General features: G+C 34.4%; 1 protein-coding gene across 1 annotated transcript in view; it reads right to left on the bottom strand.

Moving 5' to 3' along the window:
* LOC109539766 overlaps window positions 1–20,775 on the bottom strand; it is a 41,940-nt gene that overhangs the window by 2,587 nt on the left and 18,578 nt on the right. The window lies entirely within an intron of this gene.

The raw sequence follows: 20,775 nt of genomic DNA on the forward strand, positions 1-20,775 counted from the left end.
ATTTAAATTATACAAAAACAACGAGTTAATAAACCCTCGAAGAGTCTTTCATTATTGCAACTGAATAGCGCTGAATAATTAAATCGGGCGAAATTAATGGGGCTCCACAGTAACAATGGGCCCATTTCAATATAACTAACTCATTCGTATATTGGCATATATAAAACGCATTTAAATGAATAAAATCCGGTGCTAAGCTCTGTAAATGTGTCCCTTCGGGTGGGAGCATGTTATTTTGGATATATAAAATGATATGGAAATCACATCAGCAAATTTATGTTTTAGCGTACGAAACCATAGGGAATTCAATAAATTTAATAACCCCGAGGAAAATTTGTTTTCATTTGAAATTACAAACAAGATGAATAAAAATCACTAAAATACAAGCTCTTTCACTGGGAAGTTTAAGTACGGTTTAAATGGTGGTTTTCACTGTTGTTGCAGAAAACAAATACTTCCGGCATTGTGCTACTTCCGAAATCCAACAATTAGTTGTGGTTGGTTTCAGGAAAACTTTCCCGCTCCATAAATGAATCCCGGAAACTTCGAACAAAACCACATTTTAAACGGCGAGCACACAAAGTTTCATACTATGGCTATGAATGCCTCGAAATAATGGAAGTATGAATAATGCAAGAATATTTGTGTTAAGGCCCAACTAAGACCGAACGTTAGTTAAGACCTCGCTATTACGTTCGATTTCCCCAGCTTCGCCCTATATGTTCTTTAATCTCTAGATATATTGGTTAAGCAATTGAGGCTATGGCCATCAATTCTCATTGGATCGGCCATTAATTATAAATAGCGTTTTGAGATGGGATTGCGTGATAAATTATAGGCAACATACGATTTATCTTTTGTGTTTGTATTTGCAGCAAGAACAAACTGTTTGAATACCTATACGCAACTTTATTGTACCAAACATTTAAGACGCTTACGGCAAATCCGTGCAAGTGACAAATAACTAATACCGACGCTCCAACTTATTGCAACTAAGTTGAAGTTCTCGTTAGTTAAACTTTCCGGATCAAATTAACAAACCAGTTACCGAACAATATTCACACGATTCCCACTTGTTTCTCAGGCATGACACAAAGTTTCAAACAGCTGAAAACTAGCGAACTTTAATTGTTAATCAGCAAAGTATTGAAACATGTTCTGTATAATAAAGTCAGCGTTTCATTTTTTGCTTAATTAATTAATCAATGAATGTTTAATGAAGTTTTTAGTAAAGCTTTGCAAGTATTCAAAGGTGGAAGCCATGCTAAACTGCAGCAAAGAAATTTGCGAAACTCAAAGGGCTGATAAAGACATAAATAATTGAACATTGAAAGAGAATCTACGCGCAAAGTCATGCAGATTTTCCAGGGCGAAAACATTAGAATTTGCGATCATTTTCTCTCCCTCATTCCTTTCTTAATTTGTCTCAATGAACGCTCGATTGCTATTATTGAAGCTCATTTTAAAAATTTTGAGTAAGCACTTACAACTTTTCCTTCTAATTACACCAGATTTTTCAATTATATAGTCTGGTGATGGTCGACCTTTCGCTTCTAATAATCTCGGCTTTGGGTGAATATTTAAAAAATCTCGTCACATAAATTAAAAATTGTTTCTAGTGTATTTCTCTCGATTTATTCTCAATTGTTTACACACTTGATGATGATTGAATGATTTCTAACTAATTCACTAATTTCTTTTTGTTCCTCAAAGTTACCTATTGTTTCTCGTTCTAACTTTTTCTTTAACTGGTGTCTCTATAATAATGATTATTATTGATTAATAAATAATCTGCCAGCTGCACAAAAAATTACACTGCTTTTTTACTCTGATGCGATTCAAGCAAATGTGAAAATAAACTGTTGAATATTTTTTAAAACTTTTTTGAATAAACCAAACATATTTCTTAATCTTGGAAAGTACTTTAACAGACTTGATTCAGATTGAAAAACTTGGGTGAAAACTGTACAAGAAAGCATAAATATGTAAATTTTCTGTTGCTAGCTTCTTCCTGTTCAATATACAATTTTATAAGTATGAATATTTTTATCCACATAGAGAATTAATTTTGGCAGTGGGACTTGGGACAGTGGGAAAGTTGCAGAAAAGGCAGAAAGTTGATAAATTACTTTAGTTGCAAACAAAACTTTTATGTAAACATCGTGGGTCGGTTAACAATCGTTGTACTTTATATTTTCTGGTTTTATCTTTTATTCTTACAATTTCTTTAAACATTTTCCCCGTACAATTACGTATTACTTTTTAATCTCTGTATGGACTAATATGGTTGATAAACGACCAAAACCTCTTTGTTATGTAAAAAGTTGCTGAATGGCTTAGAAATAAATCAAAATAAAAAATGTAATTTATGCCAGCAGCTGTTAGAAAATCGCAGTCTTTTTAGCCCTGGGCCCAATTTATTGATCAAACCGTGCAGTTTTTGTTGGAAATTTCCTTCAGATGAAGATACAATTTTTGTGGATTTCATCACTTAACATTTGGACTCATAGTAGAGGGACTTGGATTGAAAAAATAATGTTCTAAAGCGAAAAATATGAAATTAAGCGCTTTTTTAATATCCAGAGTGACATAGTCAATTTTTCTATTGTAAAGAATATTAAATATTCACAATCTTTCAAGACGCACTTGCACTTTTTTTACAATTTTTAAGTCGTTTGTCAGTTTCTTCCAACGAAAATTTGAAGCATGTTTCAAATGAAGCTTAAATGAAAGAAAAAGTAGTTTTTGAGTCAACGACTTTTATACTTACAAGTAAAGTAAGCAAATAAACACCCCCTTAAATACATTATGTTTACTAATACTCTGAATGTTGTTAATGGCAAAATATCTCCAAAAAAACGGCTCATACAAAGAAAAGACGATGAAATTTTAATAAGTTGTCAATATCACACAGACATAATATGTTTCAACTGGTAAATATCACATGCATTACCTACGCTGAAACCCTCATATTGCCTGCAACTCGTTTAAAATTTAATAAAATCCACGGAAAGTAGGCCAAGACAAACAAGTAATTGCTTTTATGACATTTTAATCTGTATTTGCGGAAATTGGGGAAAATTCATACAAATAAAACGAATAAGGGAAAATTGAACAGAGCGGAGTAGCGAGGTGCCAACCATTGATAAGCCAACGTACTAATATAAAAAAAATTACAATAGACGGTATCACAACTAGCTTCAAAAAACTATAAAGGTACGTTCACCCAACAAGTCAGAGACAAATTTGCAAAAAATTATACTCTCCTACGGCAACAAACTCTGTCTTTACAAGCAAATATTCAACCCCTAAATCCTCCCTGGTGCCTTAGAATTTGTCCAAAGCTGCAAAACTAACATTTCCAGATTTCAAATTGTGCAAAACTAAATTCTCGCCTATCTTATACCCGTTTCGCTAGTATCAGAGCAAGTTCAAAATTTCAAGCTACTAGCAAAGACAATCTGTGCTTCCCAATACTCTCTAGAAACAGTTCGAGGCCAAAAAACTGAATATTTTTCAAATTTTTATTTTACAGTTTAACATGGTCAAAAGCATTAATTTATATGTGGATGAATACACCGTTTACAAAGATTTCAATTATTTTCTCTTCTCTCTTCTCTTAATCATGACTTCAAGTTGTCAAGGTTTATGAGCACGAGAAGTTCATTTATTAAAAAGACAATGTAATCCTAACAGCCAAAACAGCGGATGCTTAAGATAAAGAATGGGAATGTCTTGCAGTTCCAATTACTCTAATGGACGACTAAAAAGTCCAACTAGATAACTTCGGATTATGCAAAGAGTTTTCAAAGTCGCCAATTCACGATTGAAGATTCTATGCTGCCGGGCCGACTTAAACTATTCAAAGTTCAAAAATTTGCTTCATATTAAACGCCTTTAGCTCAGCATTTTCGCGAAGTTGCACTGGAAAATGTGGAATATATGCGGCAAAGTTCGAGAATTTGCAGACTTCCAACTACGATCTTTTTCAAAGCTTTTGCTACTTAGGGCGGCGATTCATCACTTTTGGCCAGTCATTAGAGCAAATATTCCCGATTTTTGCAAGGTGAGCGTCATAAAAGAACACAAGCTTTGTCATCAGAAGGATAATTTCATCATAGTCATCATAGGAGAACTTAATTATATCCAGGGAAAGTCAAATATGGGACGAAAGTCACTGCATAAAAAGTTTTCCCCCTCAGTTATGGTCGTCTGAACTTCCGAATCTTGTACATTTCACTTAACAAGTTTGCGAGAGTTTTTCTATGTCGGCTATTCTTTGGCATCAGATCAGTTATAGATTTTCAGAAGTTTGGGGGGAGAACTGATTTGAAAGTTAACCCAACAAGAAAACATCAATATTTATTGTGCCGGTACTTGGTGAAAATGTAAAATAAACTAAGTCTTTGTTATGAGACGTCTAAGAACGTAGCAGTAATATACTGGGTGTTCGAAAAATCCAATCAACTACAACGGATAGTCGAAAATCTGAAAAAATACGCTTTGGATTGGATTTTTTGTGAAACTTTCGAAGGAAAACAATCGGTTTAATTCCGATGCAAAATTACAATTGCTAAATTCTACATACCTACTGTTTTTTTGGAGATGCAATGCATTTTGGATCACAACGTTTTACTCTGTTTTTAATGGGATCAATAGATTCCTCACTTTCCTCCCATAAAAATGATGTACAATGTGAACTATTTTCCATGATTTGAGGATTTTCGAAAAATTACAACCATTGTGGAACAAATTGTGTGAAATTTCAGTCAAAACAGTTTTCTATCGGTGTTCTTCGCGCTCAGTTGATAATTTTAGGGTCAATAAAATTGCAATTATACATACACAGGGTGTTTGAGACTATAATAAGGCAGATATAGGGGATTAAAAACCAAAAATTTTCAAAAAGGTGCTAATGTTTGGGCGATTTAACTTCCCGCTCTGAACTCCCAAACCTCTTGGATAACAACAAAAAAATCAAACTCCTGAAGGCATTTTCCATTAAAAATCAGGAAGATAGTTAAAGTGCATAATGTGCAACTATCAATATTTATGCATTAAAATAGTTCTTCCAAACTCAAGCAACGAGGCTAATTGCCCAGTCAACCAAATTAAACCTCATTAATCTAAAAAGTCTCATTAACCTATCGCAAAGAGATGAATCGGTTTCACTTCCTTCGGTTGTAACTCTTCGAATTAAACGAGTTTTAAGCATCGGTAATATGCAAGGGCGCATTTCTCGCCGTAAGTTGAGCTATCTGGAAATGTGGCCTCATGGGTCGATTTTGAGGGAAGCGTTTTATCTCCGCATTTAGCCGAATAATGGATAATTATTTCGAAGCACGTAGGAGGACTTGCGTAGCTTAATTGCTATTTAAAACGACATCGTTAATTATACATACATACGGTTTTACATAAAAGAAAACTTTCGAGCTGATGCTGAAACAAGGAATCGGGACATTAATGGTGCGAAACCGAAAGGGAATTCGGCCTCATTAATTAACACCCCCGGGAAATAAGTTTTTCTGTTAATTTCGTTCGCGGAAATGTTATTCTGTATGAATAATTTCATTTCCAAAAGCTTTTATTCGCCGGAACAGGGCTGGAGGAAACAGACAGATAAAAGCCGAATTACCGACCTATTCTAGCAGAAATGGAAAATCTTCAAAATGTGCTCTACATATCAAATGTCCCGGAAAGTTCATACGAAACTTAATAAATAGCAGATTCTAGCGATGTACATGTTTAAAGCACACTTTAGTCACATCAATATTGAACGGTTCACCAGACGGTAATATTTTCATGTGTGGATCGAGTCTTGGAAAAACTGTTAATAGGGAAAAAAATCCGTGTATGGGCGTATCCCCTATAACCTTTCCAGATTGAATAGTAACTTTATTGACATCGCCGGTTAAGTATATTGGCACGTCTTACCTTAATAGAATATTCATGTATTCCCGTTTGGCTGATGCGATCCCGAAGCTCGTCAAACTATTAAGGTCACCCTGATCTAAACAGGCCGGGATTCGAATTAATTGAACCAACATGTTGATGACAATATTAAATGGAGAACATAATTTCAGACGGGAATTTCCCAAAATGTTACTCAAATTAACATGAATTATTCACTGAAGTGCCTGCGAAATAACTCAATTCGTAGTTTTTCCGATTTGGTGCCTAAGAACACACAAATCGCACCTACTCAGTTCATCTAGAATTTTAAAAGTGTTCGGTGTTTAAGCCCTGATTTAAGTGCAGATCGCGCTGCGTTTAGTTCAGCACTAACAGCGCTATTGAGTAGTAGAGTAGTATCGGCGGTTTAGTTGAACTTGAGCTTAAAAACAAAAATTGGCTCGCATTTATTACCTAAGCACTATGGACACGGTCTCAATTTAATTAATGTGAAGAGATTGTTTTCAATAGTACAAATTAGCAGATATTGTTATTGAAAAATCGGGTCGAATTAGAAGGAAAATTTAAACATGTAAATTTACTAGACATTTATTTAAAAACGACTGCAACAAATTGCTTCGACTTAACTAGATTGTCCATATTGGATAAACCGACAGAGACACAATGAAAATAGTCTGAAAAAATTCAAAGGTTTTTCAAAAAAATATAAATTGCGTTAAATTTTGTGGAGTTTCAATTTAGCGCTTCGGGGACATGGGCGATACTTCCAAGAATCCAGGAAAATTAGCCCATTTGGCCCCCTTTCATCCAGGATATGGAACAACTTCTAGACGCAACACTTTCAACTGGGGCCGCTACTGATTTTCGAGTATTAGCAAGTAGAAAACTTCGAAATACATACGCTTCGTTGTGTTTTATCCGATCGAAATCCCTTTTGAAAGGCCATTTTGATTCAATTTTGGAAACATTTATTGGAAGAGGGTAAGATATTTTTATTAAGATACAGCGATCAAGGGTACCATCTCCGAAGTCGGAAGTGATTAGGGCCATTTCCAATCGATTCCGGGTTTAATGGGATAAACCGGCGGCTAGAGAGCCCTAAGCATGTCATTTTCTACTCGTTTATTTAAGAAAAAGGTCTCATTTCCGGTTTCTTTTCAGCAAATAAATCACAAACGTGCTATATCAGCGTGCTGACATGCAAGTTACCTGGGTGTTTTTTTGTGCATGTGTGGACAGGGCAAAAGGGTTAAAGGGATCCATTCAGCATAATTATGTTGGATCGATGCGGTTTTTTACCGATCAGCAGTTGCGTCCTCAACGAAGCGGAATAAAGGAAATAAATGTTATTCACGTCGTCTGTTATTCGTTAATAAAGTCACTGGCAACTCAATTTCGAGTTATTCCGCCTCTCTCTGGAAAAACGACACGGGGTGTGACATTTATATGCTACCCTTTTAGCTTGAAATGTTCCCGGATATTTCTTATAGAATTTCACGTGAATTAAAATAACTCAAACGTGTCTTGTGCTCAAATTCTCAAATCTCAGCATCTATTCCAACATTTAACTCATATGGAAATCATGGAAAAGCTTGTCAAATTCGGTTTAAAAGTTTCCAATTTAAGGGGTTTGAAACTCAGACGTTTAAAAAATTAATCATTTATTAAATCAAAGCTTTCGTTAAACCGCCGTACAAAATATTCTAGTTGAAAATGAAACAGGAGAGAATTTTGAAAGCTCCCAGATATTTTTCGTGATGGGAAGCATGGAATTATGCCATTATGGAAAAACCGAGTCAATTTTTTTAAATATTTCAAATTATGGAAACGCGATATGTTGATTTACTTTGGTTCGAGATTCGAGACAAATAGAAGAGGCACAGCAATTTCAATTAAAAACAGAGGATTTATAAAATTTATAAGAATTTGACTGATTTAAGATAAACTATTTAGTATAATCCAATAGATCCAAAGATGAAACATCCGAGATTAATTTAAGGGAAGTGGTGACTGATTGTTGTTTTGTTCTCTCGAATTGACAAAAACGTGGAATAAAGGAAATGCAGTTGATTAATGTATAGCTTCTTATTGGGCCGTTTTTTTGCGAATTTCTCGAACGTGAATTAATCCAGTTAAGTTGAATAAAATTAAATATCTCGACTATAAAAACAATTCGATTTTTTCCAAGACTATTTTGAACCTCTGGGAGTTTTGAAGAACATAGAAAATCCGTCTTGACATTTTTTGCCGGAAGTCCTATTTTCAAGTAAAAAATATCAGTCTAACCGTTGTAGTTTCCAACTTGCCAAGTTCTCAAAATATTAACAAACACTGGATATTTTTTTATTTAGGCCAGCGAAAACCTCCTGATTTTTTTCTAAACTGAAAAGTAGTTTCCCACTTTATGATCAATTAGGATAGCGATTTTTTCGTGCAGCGCCTTGATTTTGAGTAAAAAATAAAATTCGAACCGTTGCAGTATTCGAATTGCTAAGTGCTGTTTTAATTAAAAAAGTGACAAGCTCCATGTTTTTCTTAAACTAAAAAATATTTTACATTTTTCTAATCAATTAGGAAGAGAAACTATCCCTTAACATTTTTTTATTCGACGCTTCATTTTCGAGTTTTTTCCTTTTCGCTCACCGCCAGAGCTCAGTGTCGCTTAGAAACTAATCATTCAATCAGATCAATGGGGAAAAATCCTGAGACTAAAGAAAACTAAAAGTGCCAGGAATCGAAACGACTATTCGGGGAATTTCCAAACACACCTGGACTAACTTGAGGTGGCATTTGTTTTCAAATTCCCACAGGGTATTGGATAAACTGTGCCAACAGCCCAACTGAAACGCTTTGAACTTTAAACGATTTTGAAATGAAGCGCCTTGATTGAAATGTTCCCATTAACTCCTAATAATAGATCAGCTTTTGTTCGGGTGTATCGATCAGTTAATGCCACCAATACCATGTGTTTTGCATTAATACCCTAAACAATGCATAAAAACCTGAACTTGTTAACCTTAACAACACCCTCACTTACGACCCGGAGTTTCACTCTTGTGCTATCGGATTATGTCCTGATTACGTTTCGATCGGTTCCCCCCATAGGAGATTGTTTTGTATCAACTACCTCTTAAGGTGATTAAAAGTAAGACCCTCAACTCACGTTAGAGGATTACAGGTCAATGTTTCCGTTTTAGTTCAATTAGTTCGTGAGACACATAAGAACCCTTAAGGACTAAGGAAAGCTTGCAGTCTAAAAACAAATTAATATGTTGTTTGTTCCAGAGAACAGAAACAGCGAGACAAAAAACTTTAGCTCCAAGTTAGTTAAATTCACTCCAACTCTTTGAGTGTTTTTCACTCATTGGTACTGCTTCCCGCCCATAAACACTAATTTCCATTCGATGTGCCCAATGGGATCACACTAATGCTCCAATATTTATTGCCACTCTGTTGAGCTTTGTGCTTTATGATTCCAAACTGGAACTGATTAGTGGATAATAAATTAGCGTTGCGGCAACGTAATGAATATGGTTTGAGCTGGAAATGTGCGCGTATGGTTGATTTAGCCGATACGAAGACATACAAATTGCATGGCTTCATCGAGATTGACACAACAAACCGGGAGAAAATTGACGAATTTTGAGACACTCAGCATTATTTTGATTTGCAGACTTTATTTGGTCTTAATCGACGGTTTATTGAATGAAGTTTTCTATTATCAATTATGCATATGCAGGATGGGATGGCTAAAATTTGGACTTAATTTTCGGAACAAGACGATCTGGAGTTGGTACTCATGAGTTGGTGCAAGTCTTCGCTTGTTGGAGGTGGAAATTGTACCAAATTCGAAGCTTTTTGAGTGATTTGAGATTTTTCATGTTCATAAAATCGAACTTTTATTATTATGTTTTTCGAGCTCAGCATTTTTTTGCTTCAATACCTGCATTTGGAACTATTCGTTTAAGTAATTGAGATAATTCAGATGCAAATGTAAATTTTTTGAGTCTACACACCGGATTTTCCCATGAAAACGCAAGGAAATCAGGAGATTTCAGAGGGTGTTTATGGATAAAAGAACAGATATGGCGGTTAAAAGATAGAAAATTTTCAAAAAGTACTTAGATTTTGTCCGATTTGAGTTCACAGTGTTCTATTCAGTTATTCAAAGGGTTTGATTGATTCCTCAATTTCTTGCAATAATAATGATGGACAATTTGCAGTATTTTGGTAGGTTTAAGTGTTTTCGAAAAAATAATCATACTCAGTGCTCCTTCAGGTTTCGAGTCTAAAAGTCGAAGTTTTCTCTAGTGTCTTTTGGAGCATCGTTTTGGACTCAAGATGCTCACAATTGCACATACATAAAGTGTTTCAAGATAAAAACAAGGAGAATTGTTTTTGGAAAAACAGTAGAGCTACTTGGTGAAATTTTCAGTCAAAAATCGAAAAACAATTTTTACGAGTTTTACGACAGATTTTGAACCCCGATACATACACAATATCTCTCGAGACTCGAATACGGCGAATTTGGTCGGTTAAAGTTCGGTATTTGTGAAAATGCCCAAATTTTAGCCTTTTTTGGTTCACAGTAATGTAGGGTGATATTGAATTGTTCGTTAGTTTCTTCATTTTCTTGCGATGAAAATTATATTTAATTTGGGGAGATTTTTGCAGTGAAAGTTGTCCTGTTGAGGCATTTTAGAACGTGTTCTCTCCCTATTCTACTGTATATTCAAAAAATATAGAAAATATGTTTTCTATACATATCAAAGTGAAGACAACAAATAGGACAAACTTCGATTACAATTATTTGCTTTTAAGTGCCAATTCTTTAATTAAAAATTCGATTATACAGGGTTTCAAAATTGCAATTCAACCCTCAAGTTGAAAATTTTGAATACATACCCTCGTTTTTCGAATTTTGAATTCTACGAATTTTTCTTGTACAATTTAGTCCATCTCGATACTTGCTAGTATGCAAAAAATGTGTTAAAATAGTAAAATTAGTGTACGAGTATATTTCGAAAAGAAAAATCAATACAAGCAATTCCTTCTTTATGGAGATGGGTATAGAAATTTGTAGTCTAGAATAGGTTTAAAATCGTCGCTTAAAGCTGGAATTTGCACAAAAAGCGCTCAATTTGAGACAGAATTTTGAGTTATTTGGGCTCAGAATGGTCGAGCCTGTCTACTCTGCAGTTTGGTAAATTTCTCGCTTCTTTGCCCGGAAAACGATGCACAAATTTAATCTTAAAATGCCTCTTACCGCCCTTTCGACAGTGCTATTTTCCCAAAATTCCTACTAAACTTTCGATTGCATCATCAAAACCAACCTAAATATTCCTGTTGTAACTGGCAAAATCCCATTCATTTCAGACTGAACATTCCCTTTTGCAGCCAAAGAAGAAAATCCCATTGTTCTATGGCAATTAATTTCAATATTCCAGTCCTGTATCTTATGCATGAAAGAAATTTTTGCTGATGTTTTTTTGTGAGGAGGCTAAGAAATGCGCAACACTAATTATACCAAAGCGAGCTCCTCCGAATAAAATCGATGATTAAGTTGTTTGAGTTTAATTTAATTTAATTTAGGAGTGAACGGTGGACCGTGTAATTGCAGGAGTTTTATAAAATTCGCTTGTACACTGCTTCGGAGGCGATTGAAGATATTAATTAATAAAAAAAAACGAGGGCAGCCGGGCTTATTATATTGATAAATCGTTCGCAGTTCAAACATGTTTGGGCAGCAATGAACGTATTTTGAATTTTTTTTCAAATAATGATTGAATGAACTCTCGACTAAAAGTTGCCTAGTTGTTTGAAGTTAACATGTTTTTTCATCGGCGATTCGGAGTTTATTGGGAAAAAGGCCGTCGGCCAATCGGTCTTTTGGCCCGATGTTATTATGTAATCTTGTTGTTGACGACGTAAGTGAGCAAAGTAAAACCAAACACATTTCGTTTTCTTTATCCTAAAGCATTCAATCAGGGCCAAGAAAGGAAATCGAAATCGGCATTCTCCAGTTTACCCTGTTGGGTGAAGAGGGTTCAGTATGGTCCAGTTGTGCGGATTGTCCTTCCACTTTGTCTGGATTTGGGACAGTATTTCGGATATTTTTGTCAATTTTGCAATCAATCTCAGTGCTTTCTGTTCAGGTTGCTTTTAGTCTTCAGTTCTATTTTCTTTTCATACTCTGGCAGTTGGATTTTTTAATTTTTAACTTAGTTTTGCAAATGTTTAGTTCTTCTAAAGCGAAGAAAAATGAGGACAGTCGTTCAGGAGATTGTCAAGGGAGGATAAAATATTGTCTGACTCTTAGGACTTGCATTTTTATCTAAAAAAATCCGAAGCCTGCATACTTTTGAAGTTGAAATAGATCATTCTGTAGCCCCATACTTGCAAAAAAAACACGCAAAACTACTCCGCTTTTCGAGAAAAAAACGGAAACATTCTGTTTATGCAAAATTGCCTGTGGATGACAATACATACATTTATTACACTTAATTAAGATGTCACCACTGAATTTCAGTGGCAAACAACAGAATTCTAGCGACTGTATGATAGATACTAATTAAAGCCCGTAACTGTAACAATAATTTACGGAGCGGGATGAACTCAAACAAAGAGATTGCAGCCGAGATAATGGCGGCTTTGTTGAATCGATGCTTTACGCAGTCACTCATTTTCCTCAAAAAGACCTGCGGAATGTGCCTAAAACATACCCGCATTGCATGTGTGTGCCACACAAGTCAATTAAAGTTGAAAACCCACAGAGACACGCCAAATGCCATTTTAGACCTCTTAGTCTGCCTCTAACAAGTAAGTTACTGGAGAATATTTATATACTGAAAACAAGTCCCAAGAAAATGTTTTTGTATAAACTCGCTCCTTATAATAGCCAAGGCCAATAAAATTTGCTTCCCCATGGGAACTTGCAACGTTCATTTATAATATCCAGGAACACTCCTGGAAAACCGGAGCACCCGAGACCGGGAAAGAAAAATTATCTGCAGCTGTGATCTTTCGACTTTTAATCTCCTTATTTCTAAGGCGTGACGAGCGTTAATTTCAGGTCTTAAAAGGGAAAACCATTCTCGATTCCTTTAAATTTTACGCAAAGCTCCTTTACAAAAGAGCTGAAGTTTCGCGTTCCTAGCACGAAATTGGTGAATTTGTCCGAGCAAACTAGCTATGAAGGTGCAAGCCACTTGTAATTGTGAAACGTCTGGGAGAAATTATGTTCCACAGGAGCCTAAAAGCGCCAAAATTTAGCCAGTTGAATATTGTAAAACGCAACCACTAAGTAAAAACCTCTATGCTCTATAGTCATAAGAGCGTAAAAGTTGAAAGCCTGCATCGCATTGCGACAGTATGTTGGTGCATTAAATTATAAAGTTCAAAAGTACTATCATGCTGTTCGAGGAGCTTTAAACTTGTTACGAGTTGTGCTTCGTTGCGAACTTTTATAAAGTTCAAAATAACTGTAAGCTAAATAATGGGGAAGATCGTTATTTATTCAATAAGCTAGATCAACGTGAACTAGACAGTTCCATTCCGGATTCCATTGGACGACTTGAGAGCAATTTTCAGAATTAATTGAAATTACCGTTCATTTGCATGTGTCCGGTCGTCTGGATGCACATTAAGCTCCATTTGGTCTGATTGCTATCGCGGCATATGCCACAATTAGAGAGTGGAGAGATACTGAACAAGCAATGTGACTAGTCTAATTAGGAATTAGAGCGCATTTTATAAAGGCAACGTGCATCAATATTATAATATTCAAATCAAAACTCCTTCTAATTTTGAAAGAACTTTGAAAATTACTGGTTGTAGTCAAGCTACTTTCATCATATTTGCAAAAAAATTACTTCATACGCTCATTCAACGAGAAATGTCCTGCATATAACCAAATTCTCCCAAATATTCCAAATTAATGTCTGTTTGTTTTTAACTGGATTTAAAAAGTATTTGTTTTTTCTGTCCAAGTTATTCAAGTTAAAGTTTTGTTGCCATTTTAAACCCAACAGAAAGATTTTCAACTGTGAAAATATAGACAAAGACAAATACAATCTGTACGACTAGAATTTCACTGACTTTTTACTGAAATTGTGCAAAAACCGCACTCTACTTGCGCTGGCCTAAGTAAAATAAATATTTCATATATCTACAGGGTGTTTCCAAAACGTGATTGTGTCTAAACGGTTAGAGATCAACTATAGTTAAACAGCACGACCACATTTTCTCCTCAGTTTTGTGTAGTTTGCTCGGATCCTTTAGTGGCAATTTTAGTCTTTTTTGCTAAAAAGTATCTTTTGCAATGGACACTTAGAATTTTATTATGTAGAAATTGTAAAAGGTAGCAGCCTACTTTTTTGTGGTTATTAGAGGAATAAATGGGCTCTCTTTTAACTAAATATCAACATTTTATTTTATACTTACCAGACAGCCGTATACGATTCAAATAAGTCAAATGACTAGTGAAAAGTCATTCAACCATTCAAAAATGTGATCGAATGTTTGCGAAATTTGATGATCGAACGTGTGAAGACCTGTGAGAATTTCTTATGGAATAAATGAGAAATAATCGAAAATCCTAGGCAAAGGCTAAACTATATTTTGCCTTGCAAACTAGTAACTTTGTAACAAAACTTGCAAAACTTCGTAAACTAGTAATTCCGATATATTTCGGCCTTGATATATGCACAAATATTCCCCTGGAAAATCATGAAAATGTTGAGCAAACGTGTGAATACAAGCGAGAGTTTCCTATTGAATGATGAATAACCGAAAAGGGCAGATAAATTCCAGTTGAATGTCTGCGAATCCTAAAAAATCTCAAATACGTTTAAATGTTGCAATAATGTTAGCTTTTCTTATGCGGTGTAATAAAAAGACAGGAAAGTAGAGTTAGGGATTTGTTGAAAATCGTTGCCATCCTTCCGTCTCGATTATATAAAAGCTATAAATATCCTCCATTAATAACCTAGAGAAACATAAAATCCCCAACAAGTTTTCGCGAATTCTACTGAACGAACCTTTCCTATTGAATAAATGATGAAAAAAATCGACAAGAAAACGAAAATTTTAGTCAATTTTTGCGAATTCGCCAAAAAAATAAATGTAAATTGGAGCTTTGCAAAAATGTAAACTTTATCCTTTACGTTATACTAAAAATAAAATAAAAATGGAGATAGCAATTTTTAAGTCCTGATTTATCTGCAAATATCCACTGCCAATGACCTGATAAACGTAAAAACGGCAATCAAATGTTCGCAAATTCTGCTGAACAAACGTGTGAATACGCGTGCGAGTCTTCTATTGAATATATGATGAGTAGTTGCCAAGAAACATGGAAATAAGATTTAAATTCTGCAAAATATAATGTGAATCTGATCGTTTGCGTCAAAGTAAAAGTTAAGTGGTAATAAAGTCAGCGATTTTTTAAAAACATTTGCGCCACCTTCAATGTTGATCTATCTGCAAATATTCTCCTTTAATAGCCTGGAAAACCATAAAAATGCCGGTCAAATGTTCGCTATTTGTTCTGAACACAAGTGTGAATATGGGTGCAAATGTTCAATTGAATGTATGAAAAATGATTGCGAAAAACACGAAACTCTCAGAGTAGAACTAGCGATTTTTAAAATAGTTGGTTTAAAATAGTAGTTTTTAAAACTTGGAAAAGAAAGCCTAAAAGTGCGGATCGAATGTTAGCGAATTCTTCTGAACAAACGTGTGAATCTTCTATTCAATAAATGAAGAAAATTGACAAAAACAAAAAAGGTCTACTCGACCATTTACTTTGTTGTGAAAAACAACGTGAAAGTAGAGTGTAATGAAGCACATACAAGAAATGTTGCGTACGTTCAAACAGTAATTCAACCAACTACGAATAAAACTGGCAAGGGTTTGGGGACTTATAAAACATTGCAAATGAGTATTGACTTCAGCCCTGTAGTTTGGAAATTAATTTCCCCGATATTCAACCCTTTTCAGTGGGCTGCACGAAGTTACTCGTTCGCCTGTAAAGATCAGTTATTCGTCCACTTAGAATTAATTAACAAATGTTTACTCGTCACTTTTGTACCAATGCGACCCATTTCAACCGAGTTTCATTTGCCCTTTGCAAATGAAACCGAGCCATATATTCTGCTTTCATTAATTTAGTTTTTCGATTTAAACTTTGCTGACTGTGTGTATCATGAGACGAAGGCTTTCAAAAAGTTTTCTCCGTTTAATTGTTTCGAGTACCTTTGGGATACGCCCCACTTAGCAGCTTATGTAAACCAGTCAAGCAACTCAGTTTTCTTCGCAAAGAAAAACTCAATACAACCAACTATATTTCAGTCCTTAATTCCTCTAACTTTATTTGCGGCTAAAAAAACACGTCAGAAAATATTATTTTTGGGATCAGGTCGGTCTAATATTGTACGTGCCTGCTGCTAAACAGCATTTATAGGAGAACTAAACCATTTTGAGCGTGAAGCAAAAAACAAAGAGTGCTTTAAAAAATAATTTTGCTTGTATGTTTGGATCGGCGGCATTTTGCTCCAATTTCTACGTGAACGTTCCAGGACTAATCCGCTGGAGACATGGGAAATTTACATTTATATTGAACATGCAATTTTATTGAAAGTTTAATATAAAATTTTTAAATGTATTTAATTCTCCGGGGGGGTACACACAAGATCTTGACTGAATTTATGTATGTTTTAGAAAAGAAACGAAATTACTGAACGTAAATAAAGGTCCTTGAGGCGTGATATCCTAAAATATCACTACGGTGTTTTCTTGGTGGTTCAAAAGCTTGCACATTTGCTTCAGCAATGGATGGATAAAAAATTGACGATCAGCGGAAAATGCAAAGTATGTAGTTGAGAGACAATATTCTCCGGTACTTACGTACATGGAAACTCGGGGTTTCCAAGTGGCAATTGACAAAATTGGGCGATCTTTCGTATAAAATGTTCAGTTTTTTAAGTGTATTAGACAATAAGCATTCCATTTGTCGTGCAGCTTTGTACTGTGGGAAAATGTCCCTTTGGAAGTTGCTTTCATTTACGGTTTAATAGAAATGTTTCCTCTGCTTATTCACCGATTGTGTTCAAGTTTGGCAAAATTCCTGCAAATGTTGCTCGGTGTAAAGAATCAAAAAATAAATTTCACTTCTTATTTCTCAAGGCTGGAAATCAGCACTGATGTAAGGTAGAAAACTATGAAAAAAATAATTTTTTAAATTAACAATACTAGACTAGACGGAAGAATGTACAAAAACTGACCAAAACATGTTCCACCTCTGAAAACTGAGCCATTTTGAGAAAAACGCTATTGAATAATATCTTCAAGTGTATCAGAAACAGCTGATCTAAAATCACCTCTATTAGTAGAGCTAGTTCAAGCTACTCTGTATTGAGGAAGCAACAAACTAATGCGTAAAAATTTGAGAAAAAACGTCAATCTTTCACTCGCTAATTTTAATTAAAACTGGTTGATGAGAAACAACTTTTCAATGCCCCTTATGAAATCTTAAGACTTTCTTCAATTTTTTTTCTTTATAATATAATAATAATTAAAAGGAAAAATAATCAGCAAACTTCCGAATAAAAGCGACAGGCAAAGTTTCAGTGAAAAAGCTCCCCATTATTTCGGGTAAACGAATGAGAAAGCATCGAGTTTCCAACAGTAAATTAGAGTAAATTTTACAAAATCCTGTTAACTCATTAAAAGTTGGTGTTGATCCATCAATATTAAATTCCAAACAGTGTGCTTCATTTGAATAAAATTGGTGCAACATGGATGGTTTTTACCGAAAGTTTCACGGGCATCCAGCATTCCACTGCATTTTCCTTTTACGAGAATGGAGAAGTTTTCAGTTGAGGCAAACTTTAACTATAAAACCGAGATAATCGGGCAAAGTTTGATCAAATAAAGAAACGAATAAAACATGTGGGCATAGTTGGAAGAACATGTAAGTTGCACCGATGTTGGCGAAACAATTTCTCGCTCAGAAGTCATCAGTTTATATAAAAAGTGTCGTTTAAGTACTTTCCAGTTGAAAGCATTTGGATAGGGCGCCGCTTTTCACATTCATTTAGAAAATGAGCTTTCAGCAAAATATATGTGATGAATTACATCCGATGTGCTCATAAATCATTTATGATAAAATCTATACATTGGCATACTTCGGGAGGATACTTATGTATACTTTTCAAATGATCGGTCTTGTTGCAAAGATTTATGTAGAGTTTCATTAGGACTTTTAGCTACTGGTTGTGCGTGAATCAGAAAAGCTTAACTCAGCAGTAAATTGTATTTTACAGCAACACTCAGCTACCATTCAGCACGAAAATATTCCAACTACTACTTAAGAATATTTTTAGGTTTCCGGGCAATAACAGTGGAAGCTGTGGGAATTCTGCAGTGTCGGAAGTGAATTTGAATTCAGCTGGCAGCAATGAAAGGAAATATTAATCTGAACAGAAAAACAACACAGTGAGAGCAAAATCCAGGCAACAAGAAAGTGCACTAAACAAACAAATGATAGAAATTTATCCAAGTGCCAGACAGAACTACATCGTTTGAGTCTATTTGGAGGATTATAAATCGTTCAGTTGCCAATCTTAAACAGCCGTTGTGGAGAAAGATTTGAGCATTTCGCTTTGAAAGAATGCACATGAGGAGGTTATTTTTTATTCATTTGCATTTTAAAAATGCTAATTTTCAATGGAGAACTTTAATCAATACAAACGACGAAGAAGGATGTAGGACGAACAAAGCGTCCATAAATCCGGCGGCAAAATTCCAGATTATTTATGATATGGAAATGAGAGAACATGCGGTGGAATTTCAAACATCAAATTATCGCAAATAATTAGTGGAACATGCAAGTATAGAAGAATTTAATTTAGTGCCGGTTCATTAATATCGGATTCGAAATTGATGGGTGTTTTTTCGCATCGAAATCAATTTATTCAAGTATCCGGATAAAATGTTGGCAATCATTTGAATGCTCATCCGGATATGTTACATTTATTAGCAATTAATATCTAATAAATATTATATTAATTGAATAAAGTAGCTTGATATTGCAACGCTTCAAAGTACCTGCGAAGTCAAAATCGACTAAATAATTGGTGATGCATTGCATGCCTAATGGAAGTGACTATATTGCACTAATTTAAAAAAAATATATCAATTAAGTTTGTCTTTCACGAACAGTTTAAAAATTTTATTTTAATTAGGAAATTCCGATTACAATCTGGCAAAAATCACCTGTAACTAAGTGAAAAGCAGAATTATGCGTACAGTTTCACAATATCCACGAACAAGATTGTCTGTTTATACAGAAAGAACCAGTGATTTTTTATATTAAATCATACTACGCAAAATCAATAAAAATAACTAATTAGATCGCATAATAAGGAACATCGTTTCTCTTATAAGAAGAGGGATTTTTAAATAGAGAGTTTTTCTAATTTGCATACATGTAGGTAGCCAAAAACCGCTTAAAATGAGTCAAAAATGTCGATTATTTTTTTTTAATTTAATTAATTTAATTAAAAAAGTAAATTTTATTTAAACAAGCTCATATCATTCAACTCTTCTTTCGGATGAAAATATTGTACAATTCGAGGAATTTTGAGAAAATTTATGTTTTTGACAATATTCGACCTTATTACTTAATAAAGACGGCCAAAAATCGTAAATTCTCATGCTTATTTTTTGAGCTGAATCGATTTATTTAGACGTAAGAAGCTGCCCAATTTGCATAGACAATCATTTATTACTATTTAAAGCTGGCCCTGGGATTAACACCTAAACACGTTCAAAAGAAAAAAACGGTTTAGCCAAATCAATTAAAGCGCAAATGAATTATTAAAATATCGCTGGTTAACCGATCTAGCGAATAACAAAATTGAAACGGGATAGAGAAGATAATCTGACCGAAACAGGATAATGGCCTCTTATAACTCGGTTACAACGTTCTGGAGTTATTTCTGTTGATCTGTTTTTCCCGGATCCTCTTGAGAATGCTTACATGACCTGCTTAGAGCTCGAGAAGTAAATAAATTCAGTCAATGCCAAGACGCGGTGATATTTTTTTTGTTTATCGGACACGACGTCCCATTTCCGAGCCATTTAGTGTCTAGCATTTTTTGCAAGGTTGGGTTTTTATCTGATACAAAAGGGAAAAATTGATAAAATTGCGAAATATTTTTAAAAACCGTTTCTTCAGCTTTCCAAAAACCAACAGTTTAACAGTAGAATTCATTAAATCCATTCCAAATCAAAATTAATTCCTGGGTTTCAGTCATTTATTGCCTTTATTTATCAATTAAAATACGTTTAGGTGTATTTTTCCACCATCACCAGTTTTTCTAAAATAACATAGTTAAAAAAAATTTTCATTTTACTAGAGTTATTTTAGAAAAACTGATGATGGTGGAAAAATACACCGAAACGTATTTTAATTGATAAATAAAGGCAATAAATGACTGAAACCCAGGAATTAATTTTGATTTGGAATTAAAACACAGTCAGGAAGTATATACAGGGTTATTCACGCTATACGGCACGGACGTTTGCGGCTAGCCCGTTTGTTTTTTGCAAACTGTTATTTGATGAATCCACAGACGCGTATCGGGTGCATATTTTAAAAATATTTTTGTAATGTACAGAGTGTCCCAAAATCCCCAAAAGTATCAAAGTTGTTTTTTTTTTGTAAATGAAATACCCTATGTATTATCGCATTTTTGGATTATTTGAGCAAAATAAGTGTTTGTTTTAATAAGATTTATAATGTCTAAATCTAAAGGTTTTTTAAATAATTCGAATTTTATCAAAATCTAATATTATTTT

The sequence above is a fragment of the Dendroctonus ponderosae genome, unplaced genomic scaffold, assembly GCF_020466585.1.
Source record: "Dendroctonus ponderosae isolate FM_Combo_2020 unplaced genomic scaffold, Dpon_F_20191213v2 Dpon_F_20191213_7, whole genome shotgun sequence".
NCBI classification, from domain to species: domain Eukaryota; kingdom Metazoa; phylum Arthropoda; class Insecta; order Coleoptera; family Curculionidae; genus Dendroctonus; species Dendroctonus ponderosae.